This window comes from Notamacropus eugenii, chromosome X (genome assembly GCF_028372415.1).
Source record: "Notamacropus eugenii isolate mMacEug1 chromosome X, mMacEug1.pri_v2, whole genome shotgun sequence".
Taxonomy (NCBI): domain Eukaryota; kingdom Metazoa; phylum Chordata; class Mammalia; order Diprotodontia; family Macropodidae; genus Notamacropus; species Notamacropus eugenii.
This window is the reverse complement of record NC_092879.1, coordinates 76563751-76572820: the sequence shown is the minus strand read 5'-3', so window position 1 is coordinate 76572820 and position 9070 is coordinate 76563751. Positions and strand designations below refer to the sequence as shown.

The window sequence follows — 9070 nt, the reverse complement described above, 5'->3', positions numbered from 1 at the left end:
AGAGCCCAGAGCCATTACTGTGAAATAGACCTATGACTGCTTCTCTAGATAACTGATTCTTGAACATAAAGACAGCCACTGTCATTCCGGTGATGTGTCTGGAGTTGTTTCTCCTCTTTGGTATACAGTTTCCTTACCGGTAAACCATGGGGGTTAGGTTAGATGACATTCAAGGTCCCTTCAAGATCTAACTCTATGAGCCTCTACATATCTGGGGAGAAGCGGGTTACTATGTGTCTGTTCAGTCGTGTTTGACTCTTTGTTGACCACATTTGGGGTTTTCTTGACAAAGATATTGAAGTGGATTGCCATTTCCTTCTCCAGCTCATTTTACAGATGAGGGAACTGAGGCAAACAGGGTTAGATGACTTGCCTGGAGTCACACAGCTACTTTTTGAGGCTGGATTTGAACTCAGCTCTTCCTGGCTCCAGAACTGATAGAGCAGCACTACAGCTCCACCTAGCTGCCCCTTACAATGTCTCTAGAAACTTTTTACTAATTCTCTCCTGCCCAAATGAAGTTTGAAAGCCACCATTTCATTTCTGTGTATGTGGATGGTGGGTGAATGGGGTGATGAGGAGAGGGAGGGCAGTCCATCTTCTATAGCTGTTTAAGGATTGAGGACCAGGGAAAGCACAGAAAGTGACAGAATGATTAGTATTCACGAAAAAATCACTAAAAGGAATCCAACCTCTGACGAATTGTAATTGCCCATCAGTCCTAGAGGAGAGGACAGCCATCTCAGAGACTGCTGATGGCATTGAGAGGTCAGATGATCTGCCTGGGGCCACACAGTCAAATATGTGGCAGAAAACTTGAAGCCAGGCTTTGCACTGCCTCTGTATGTTCGCAAATTTTATTATTTCAAATCTCTCTCATTCATGTAGCACTTGCTCACTCCAAAGCACTTTCCTCATAATTCCCAGGAACTGGAGAGTCCTGTCAGGAAGGGTCTATCTCTGGAGGCACGTGCTTTCCCATAAGCATGCCCACAATTCGATCTGGTCAGTGTGTAAAAGGTGGATGAACCAAGTGAAGTTCTCCTGCCACCAAGATTACAAAGATTCTGGCTACTAGGATTCCACTGTGTGACTGTGGACAAATGACCTCCCCTCTCTGAGCCTCAGTTGCCACCAGGGGCTCCTGCACCACCCAGCTAATGGGACTGTCTGTGAGCAAAATACTTCTGCCAGCTTCGATGAGCTAGGTAGGAGCACTTGTTAGCATCCTCACATCTTCTGTTTGGCAGGAAACGAAAGCCCAGCATTCTGGTCTTGTCCACAGTGAGCTCCCAGCCATCCCCTCCATTCCTCTCCACCCCACCTCGACATCCCTCCCAGCTCCTGCCGGATTGCCAGTTGGCCAAGCAGCAGGCTTGCTCTAGGGGACTTGATGTGTTTCAGCCGCCGGCCGCTCCCGTTAGCGAAGTGGCTCACGGGCACAGGCTAAGCGATTGTGGGTCAAAGGCCGGTTTCAGATCCTGTGCAGGAGGCAGGCTGTCTTTCAGGACTCTTTCCCAGTCATTTCAAACTTTCTTCTCTTGCCCAGGCCCAGCCACAACTTGTTCGGGAAAAAATTGCCTTGCAGCCGATACTAAATTCGCTTTAAAAGGTGAGTTAATACTGTCTTTAGAGCCCCGCGCCTGCCTCCACCCCCACCCCCCGCCGCGATTCTCTCTCCACTTACCACTATCCACTATCGCTTTTTCTCGGAGGCGGGTGGGGGAAGAGGGACAAGTGGCTAAACTCCTCGCTCAGCGTCCCCGAGTGCCGCCCCCCAGGAGTCGGCCCCAGCTGTGGTCCCCAGCTGCTTTCTGCAGAAAGACGCTGGCTCCTCTCCACCCGAAATGGATTAGGAAAGAGAGCCCTGGACCCTCCATTAGTAGCAGTGACCTCGCATACAAACTTTCCTCCCGCCAAGCGGAGGTGCCAATAATTAATTTCCCGAGGAATTCCGGCAGCGTGGGACAATTTAGATAACTGTCAACCCTCAGAGGATTCCGAGCTGGAAAGGGCCCTAGGAGATCTGCTAAATTCAACTCCCTTATTTTAAAGCAGAAGAAACGAGGCCTAGAGACTAACCCTTAAAGCACTCTCTAAGGGCTGGTCATTGTTATTCTTATTGTTGGTGAATTTGCAGGGACTCGATCCAGCTTCGAGCAGCTCTAGCTCCTTAGAGGCCGAGCCCAAACCCGAAGCCAGGTCCCATCTACAGCCCACAGGGCTCTTGCCACCTCAACCGCAATCTCTCCCTCTCTCTTTTCTTTTCCAGCGGGGGTCATAGCTGGAGCCTCAAGGACTTCCAAGCTGTTTTCCAAGGATTCCCATTTTTCCGGGGGAAATTAACGGTATTTGCGTTTTCCAGGAAAACAAAAGCCAGCCGCAAGATGCCACGACCCAAAGGCAGAAAGCCAGGATGGTTTTGTTTGTTTGTTTTGTTATTTCCCCTCTAGAAGAGAACGACTCAAGAGCGCCTGGAGGCTCTGTAGTTTTGGGACCCAGGGCTGCGTGTGTGTGTGTGTGTGTGTGTGTCCTTTCCAGAACTGCTTGGGCCGAGTGCTCAAATTTCTTGGACAGGAGGGACTTGAAACGCCAGAGAGGGCTATGGAAGAAAGACCTTGGATTAGTGCGGCGTAATTGGAAGAAAGCGTCAGCAATTTGTGCTGTGGCCTAACTAGATATCCTGTAAGAGATACAGGATCTGCCTCGCGGCTTAACTCAAGCCATCTGGCCGTGGGCCGACGTGAGCACTCCTCCCTTCCAGAATCAGCCGGGGACATTCCACGGGAAGGGCTGCATACCTCTTCTGCTTTCCGGAGAGGGGGCGTCCCAGCACTCCCCCAGCATCCATTGAGGCACTCTAGAGCAGTGCTAATCCCAGGACCCGGGGCCCTATGGACCCAACTGTTTGTTGATGAGATGGTTAAAGTGTGTTTCTAAAAATCAAGAAGCTACACTGGAAAAATTTAACGTTCGGCACAAAGTTGGAGTTGATTCTGGGCAAGGCGGTCCCTCTCTTCCAGCCAGTTTTCCTCCTCTGTAAAATGGGGAGAGAAAAACTGGCACAGCATCCTTGTGGCACTTTGTAAACCTTCTAAAGCTTGAGGAAGATGTAAACTATTATCAGTTAACATAGCAATATTATTGGGGTGGTGGAAAGTGGATAGGAAGCAAATTTCCAAGTCCGAAACACCTGGCCTATCACTAACACGGAGACACTGGCTAAGTCACTTAACCTATCAGTGCCTTCAAGCAATTTTCCAAGATTAAAAATTAGGGACCAGTTATTGAGCTGCCTGTAGTTAGAGTTTTCACTAGACTCCTTACATCAGCCAAATCCCAAAGCTGAACTAAAAGGAGAAAAAAAAAATCATCGTAGTAAGTGTTATTTATGGTGATCTCTTAAGATCACTTTTTAACCGGGCAGAATTCCTGGAGTTTAAAATCCACAGTCTACAAAATATGAACTTAACACTTATCTCTTGTCTTACAGGGGCTTATGGTTCCTTTTTCTAGAGGAGAAAAAGAAAAACCTCCTGCCCCTTGGAATCTTAACTCTCCTTTTCGTTGTATTTCCATCTCAAGTCAGTAGCCATTTGGAGGGGAAGGCATAAAAGTATCTTTCAGCAAGGAGGAGAGATAGAGGAAGAGAAGAGAGAAGGAAAAAGATAGAAAGACAGGGAGAGTGAGGACAGATGAGGGAGGGAGAAAGAGAGGGTGAGAAAGAAAATAAACGCTAGAGAAAGAGTAATAGTTTTCCTTTAAGAAAGGAGAGAGGCAGAAGATGGAAAGAGGCAGGACGCTGAATGATTTGGAGCCCCTTGTAGGACCCGGGTACTGAGCCACGAAGACACAAATCTGTTTCTGTTCCTCGTTTCATGTCGGGAAATGTGTTTCCTGTTGTAATTGGGGCTGTTCACTTTTGGTGATATTTAAGACTTCGCAGAATAAGCAGGCTGGATGTTTGGTTAACCGTGAAGGAAATGGTTCTTGATCAGACAGGCAATTACCGCCCTCCACCCCAAATCTGATCACTTCCCAAGGAAAACAAAGGCATTTGTAACTATTTTTCTACTTCAGTAATGCGCGGGGCAATTATTTATGAATGAATGAGGGTCTGTGCCCTGGAGAGGAGGGAGACAGATCCACAGCCGGGTGGGGATGGGAGAGGGAGCTGGTAGAAGTAGCGTAGAGAAAGTGTGTGTATGAGTGCATTACATGCTGTGACCCAAGGAATTCTAGGGGTGGAGGTGGGGGGTGGCCTTAGGAATGATTCCCCAAGGGGCAATTTTATGTGTGAGTTAGCAGTAGAGTCCGCAGGAAGTCAGAGCTGGAAGGGGCTTTGGTGATCATAAAGGCCAATCCCCTGGTTTTACAAAGGGGGAAAATGAGGCTGGGAACGAGGAAAGAGCTTGCCCAAGATCACAGAGGCAGTAAATGGTATAGTCAGAACCCAGAATCCATCTCTTTTTCTCCTACTCCAGTGTTTCCCCTCCTCATTCTCATTCAGGGGGTTTCAAAGACTAGGGAGCCTAGTGAGGCAGGCTAGACTCCGCCCTAGTCCCGAGTCAGTTCCGCAGAAGAGTGGAACTAGGCCGGGGGTGAGCGGGACTGGAGGAGCCGGGGTGGGACACACATCCTAGAGTCCTCTTCAAGGCAACACCGTCCCGCCCCGGGACTCCACGTGCTCTGGTGGGGGGGGGGGGCAGCCTCGGCCGCCACCCCGGGGTGGGAGTGCAGTGCGCAGCTGCAGCCTCCTACTGTGCGGCTCGTCGTTTCTGGCCGCAGCATCCTCAGCATCCGCTGCCGATGCCGCAGCTGCGGCTTCTCCCCTCAAGTTGGCCCAGGCTCAGGGCGCCGCTTCTCTGGGTTCCTTTCAGGGGCCGAGGCCCACCACCTCCCCGCCTCCAGAGCCGGCCCCACGCGGCCCTCCGGCCCTCCCGCGGGCCTGGGCCTTCGGAGCCGGGAGGGAGCCCCGGTCCCTCAGTCCGTGGTGGAGGCGGGATTTTAGCGCGGGCAGGCTTCGGGAGCCACGAGCAGGTGGCCTCGATGGAAGCTCGAGGGCTGAGGGCCGAGCTCCGGGTGGCTAGGCCGGGGTGGGGGGAGGGGAGCAGAGCGCCCTGAGCCCCTGGAGTCTCCGAGCCGGGGGCAGGGCTGAGCCGGGGGTAGGGCGGGAGAGGCCCCAACCGAAGCGCTGCGGCGCACCTCCCCCCCCCCCCCCCCCGCCCGCAGGGCCTCCTGGGGGCTGGGGGTGTGCTGGTGCTGGAAAGCCCACGGGCTGCAGTGGGAGGCCTGGCCGGGGCCCCCCCAAGCATCAGAAGAATACAATCCCCCGCACCCCCCACGCCAGGCTAGCGCCCTGGGGCTGGGAGCTGCTCTCCAGCTAAGACCCCCCCCCTCCCCCAGCGCCCAGTACTCTGGGCTTTTCCCTGGGCCCATTGGGCGTCGCTGTTTCCTTCCCCAGGCCTCCCAGCACTTAGAGAGACCCGTCCCTTGCACATCCACTGCTTACCTCGTCTCATCCCAACACTGAAGACTCAGGTGCTTTGTAAGTATTTTAGGTCGTTTTTCTCAACTCCTCACGCTCGAAAAAAAAAAAAAATTAAAAGCCCCCGAAGAAACGCAAATAAGAGTTTTAAATGAGAGCTTATTTCTCATTGATTTAAATGGAATTCATTAGTGCTGATAATTATTGTAGTAACCATTCATGTATCGTTTTAAGATCGTAAAGTACTTTACATGTAGTGTCATCTCAGAATTGAATTATTAGCAAGATTATCAGACCCTTTCTTCCTCACTGAGCATTCTTCTAATTGTCTCCAACTTAGCCCCCGATTTCTAAGATGCAAATTGATCAATTAGACAAGTGTATTTAGTATATTAGCACCTAAGGGGCTGACCAAAGTGGCTTTGCAATTTTAGCAATGTAGCATCTTCAGGTTTGTATAAAGCAAAGAGCTTTATACATTATCTTATTTGTTTACAAAATATAACAATGTTATTTGGTTGGGAGAGGTATTTGTGTTTTAGATATGGCAACAAAATGGAAATAGTGATTTCTTGCTAATAATAATTCCAGTTCGGAAGAGATGGTTTTGAAACCACCATAAATAGTCTCTAACTTCATGAGTTAGGGAAGGCCTTTTAGCCTAAAGTACCTGACAGAATAAAATTCATGGGCTAGTGAAGAGGTAGTGTAGGGAGTAGGAAATGGATATGGAGTTTGGGGCTGCATATTTCCCCATAATGAATTCTCTTTTTTTGACCACTTTGAATAACCCCATGGTTTCTGAGTATTTCTTTCCTTTAATTAAAACCTTTATATTTCTTCTTAAAATTCAATTCATTATCCACTATACCACCTCGGCACACTACAATGTTCAAGAATCAATTTTTTTTTTTTAAAGTGCAAACAGTTCCAAGGACGTAATTCTATATTCCAGATTACTCAATGTGTTTTCATATTTGAATCCTGGGTCTATATTGATGGAAAACACTGGGTGGAAAAATGGCAGATCTGGTGTTTGGGAACCATCATTGCAACTGATTTAAATTGCCTTGTTGATCCAGTTGATTGGGCAGAGATCAGTCATGAAGACAGCTGGGAAGAAAAACGAAAGGCCTTGACCAAGAGCCAGTTAACTTAGGCTTTTAAAAGATGCAGACACATGTAGGCACAGACTTTATAACAACTCATAGTGTGGCCACAGGATTTGGGAGCTGGGTAGGGAAGAGGAGCTTTCTTGTCACCAATATAAATTCTTTTTACATAAAATAGGCTTAAGTCTTTATGAATATTTTAGACATCTGGACACCAAGAGAGGTGACCTTCCTTCAGAGTATTTAGTTAAAAAAATTTCTGTACTCCTTATGCCTAACCAAAGTAGAAAGATAGAGGTAGGGGATAGTTGGTGATCATTTTTAAAATCTGGCTGCCCTAAATCATATTTCCATACATTTCTTGGTTTCATATCCTTTTTTGACTCACGGTTTTCCTGTTGCTCACTTTAATTGGTCTTATTAGTTTGATCTTATTTGCATAATTGTGTTCAGCATTGAAAACAAAGACTGAAGACTTTTCATTATCAAATCCTAATGTCATTCTTCAGCTAGTTTCAAGTACAAAAGTTTTGATTTTCTTTCTTTCTTTCTTTTTTCCTCGAGGAGCAATTAAAACACGTAGCGAGCAAATGTGGCTGTAATTACTTCGGCATACGCTCACAATTTCCTAGTAAGGTGAACTCGGGGTTCCTTCCACCACTGCATTCACAAGTGACTTTTTCTCTTCTTCTGGAGCCTGATAGAACCCAGCTGAGGGCATTAAGTATACACTTTTATCTCCACTGGGATGACATATTAATAAAAGGTATGTCAAGTAATCCTTTATTTCCTTTTTTGCACCGCATTTCTGAAACTTGGATGAGGATCAACCAAACTGTTTGAATTTCTTAGGTTGAAAAATGAAAAGAAAAACAAAATTATAATTGGGATGATATAATCAGGAACACTTTAGGAGTCGATGTCATTTTCTGTGTTGGCCTAAACCATAGTTTAGCATGTTGAATGGGGGATTGGCAGGGGAGAGGGGAGGAGTTCAACATTCTCCATGGACTTGGCTCATTATTGAACCTCATAAGCTTCTTATGTTCCAAGAAATTAGTTTGTACTCCAGTCAAGAATTAGAAGAAATTGCCAATTTATAGCAACCTTAATTAAGTTATTTTTAAATGGAATGCTGAATTTCATCTAGGTGATATGAAAATGAGCAGTATTTTAAATGCTGTTGATGTGTCTGTCAAAGCATGAATGACTCACTCTCAACTGGCACTGAAAAGCAGAGCTGTGCCCTGCAGCCCTCCTGGAAAGGACAAACCTTGCATTAAATACAAACCTGGCATCTAGCTTTCGGGTAATAGTTCAGATGCACAAATCACCTGTAACCAATTTGCCAACTAATACTGCTGTCTATTAAATTTCCATCTGATTTATCCAACCATAACTTTCTATGAGGCTGCAGTTACAACCTTGATACTAACACATTTTCAGTTAGCAAATGGTCTGCCACAAGTCATTCCACATTTGAGCAGTTGTTTACAATACAGATCCTAATGTCCTTTGATTTGGGCCATGTTGTTCTTGCTTTGGGTCTTCTCAAAAAAAGAGAAGGCAACATATTTACCCAATAAGGACTTCATTGGGCAAAGTTACTTTTCTCACATCTATGGTTTTTTAATGTAAAATTAATTTCTGAGGTGGATCAAATTTCAACAGCAGAAAATGCTTGAAATGAAGTTCAGCGTGCCTTTTCCCAATATCCTCCAAAGTGCAATCCGTCCCAGTGTATAATGAAAACAGTGTGGGACCATTATTTTAGATCTCATTGAGTCCAACCGTCTCATTTTATAGGATAGGAAACTGGGGCATAGGCAAGGTAAGAGACTTTCTTTGCAATTGCTGGAGTTAGAACATGGAGACATGAAAGTAGCTGAATTTCATTCATGCCCATAACAGTCACTGAAATTTACCATCCCCTTCAAGGAGCAAACCAGCCCCATTCACCATCTTTTCCATTCCTTTGCTTTCCTCAGTCTCCTCTGATCCTTTATTTTCTCTTCTTGGCCAAACTCAGAAAAACTTTTTTTTCCACTAGTACTGTGGCTTGGTTCCTGTCCCCTGAGCAATTCTTATGTTCTGACATTCAGAGGAGGCCTCAGAAATAAGGCTTCTAAAGCTGTGTTATCTCTGGTGCATAGGGAAAGAAAAGACTGGGAAAAGTATCCCAGTCCAAATCATTACTCATAAATCAAGGCAGAACTTGGCTTTGGTTGGCATAAAGAGATGGGGAGCATAAAGCCATATAAATATGTTAGACTGAATTCTATCATAGTGAATTTCAAGGTGAGGGGGGTATCCACATTCCTTCATTATGTCTACCAAAGTTTTGTTGTAATGACCTCTGCTTCCAATTAAGCTTAAAGTATCTAGCAGTGAAAAAGAAACCAAAATTAACAATGATCAATTCTGCTTCCTGTCAGACAAGTCACAGTTATAGTCATTTTTCAGAATGTAT

At 46.3% G+C, this 9070-nt stretch overlaps 1 long non-coding RNA gene across 1 annotated transcript in view; it reads left to right on the top strand.

Moving 5' to 3' along the window:
- The first annotated feature begins 1410 nt into the window (after positions 1–1410).
- Positions 1411–9070, top strand: part of LOC140516026 (uncharacterized) — a 91211-nt gene continuing 83551 nt past the window's right edge. The window contains exons 1-3 of the long non-coding RNA XR_011971247.1: positions 1411–1612; positions 5465–5548; positions 7165–7366. This is a non-coding gene — a long non-coding RNA (uncharacterized lncRNA). The remainder of the gene's footprint in view (positions 1613–5464; positions 5549–7164; positions 7367–9070) is intronic.